Source organism: Silene latifolia, chromosome 4, assembly GCF_048544455.1.
Source record: "Silene latifolia isolate original U9 population chromosome 4, ASM4854445v1, whole genome shotgun sequence".
NCBI lineage: Eukaryota > Viridiplantae > Streptophyta > Magnoliopsida > Caryophyllales > Caryophyllaceae > Silene > Silene latifolia.
Window position 1 is genome coordinate 58,412,503 of NC_133529.1, and position 1,688 is coordinate 58,414,190.

Below are 1,688 nucleotides of genomic sequence, written 5' to 3' on the forward strand. Positions count from 1 at the left end.
TTCGAGTTATTTGATATTTTGCATGTCTAGAAGGTTACAAGGTGATTTGTTACCTTTTGACCGTGAAATCGAAAGAACCTTGACGAACAATAGGAGACTTGCTAGGAGGAATTTAAGAGGTATTAGTGAAGTTGTTCAACCCACTAGTGAGTTTGTCAATCCTTTCGCAATAGAAGGAGAAGAAAACCCATTACACAATACCCCACAAAATCCACCTACAATGCCTAAATTCTCGTCACACTCCGTACCCACCGAGGAGAATCTACCAAATGGTACTCCTACACCGCAACATCTAACCGAAAATTTTATTGCCAAGTCCGCCTTCATCCAATTAGTTGAGAGGAGCCAATTTGGGGGGATGCCTAGTGAGGACCCTCATTCTCATATGGAAACCTTTTGCGACTATTGTGATGCTATCTCTCAAACGGGCGTGACTCAAGACCAAATTAGATGGGTCTTATTTCCTTTTTCCTTAATCGGCACCGCGAAGCAATGGTTGAAGGGCCTTGATAAGGCCACCCTTGGAATAGATTCTTGGAAGAAGTTGGCTCTACCTTTCTACAAAAAATTCTATCCACCGGAAAAGACTAACATGCTAAGAGCTCAAATTACGGGTTTTAAGCAAAGGGATGAAGAGTCTTTGTATGAAGCTTGGGAGCGGTTCAAGGGAATTTGTCGCTCATGTCCTCACCATGGACTTAGCGAATGGTTTTTGGTACAACAATTTTGGAATGGTTTATATGAAGATTCTAGGAACATTCTCAATATGGGATCAAATGGAATGTTCACCGAAGTTGATGACAATCAAACATGAAACAAGATTGAGGAAATGGCGGTCCATAACTCACAATATAGTAGACCTCGCAAGGCTACTAGAGGAGGAAAGCATGAAATGGACTCCGTTACTCAATTGGGTGCTCAACTTAGTGCTCACATTGACACAATCAACTTGAAGTTTGAACAAGCTATGGCTAGACTTGAGGAAAACTCAAAATCATCAAAGCATCATGTTAATGCCATGACGGCATCCTCATCAATCCCAAGTGGGATATGTGAGAATTGTGGAACTTTGGGACATGACCAAGGTGAATGTAGGGGAACAAATGAACAAGTGAATGCTTTCCAAGCATACAAGAGTGGTACCCCTTATTCCAACTTTTACAATGAAAACACCAAATTCCATCCAAATCTCTCATACAAAAGCCAAAATGTTCAAAACCCTCAAACAACATACACTCCACCACCCATGAGAAACCAAAATCAAAGACCCTTTTACAATCAAAACCAAGGTTACCAAAATCAAAATCCATACAATCACCAAAATGACCAAGGTTTTGATGTCCAAAAAGCGGTCCTCCAAATGCAAAAGAATCAACAAGAATTTTTCACTCAAATGCAAAAAGATAGCCAAGCAAAGGAAACCACCATCAACAACATTCTAGCTCACACCAAGATGTTGGAAACACAATTGACTCAACTAGCATCTTCAAGATCACAAAGACAAAAGGGGCAATTACCACCTCAAAGTAATCCCCCTAGACATGAAACGGTTAGTGCCATTCACTTGAGAAGTGGTACAAGGTATGAAGCACCGAAGAAGCAAGTTGAGGATGAAGTTGTGGAAGCTAGTGAAAAGGAAGAAATTGTGCAAAACTCCAAAGATGGAGAATCGTCAAAAGAAGAAAGTT

The 1,688-nt window shown here is 40.6% G+C and overlaps 1 non-coding gene across 1 annotated transcript; it reads right to left on the reverse strand.

The window, feature by feature from the left end:
* Nucleotides 1-592: 592 nt before the first annotated feature.
* LOC141654306 (small nucleolar RNA R71) lies at nucleotides 593-699 on the reverse strand. The gene has a single exon (XR_012547867.1). It is a non-coding gene; the product is annotated as a small nucleolar RNA R71 (small nucleolar RNA).
* Between the last annotated feature and the right edge of the window lie 989 nt (nucleotides 700-1,688).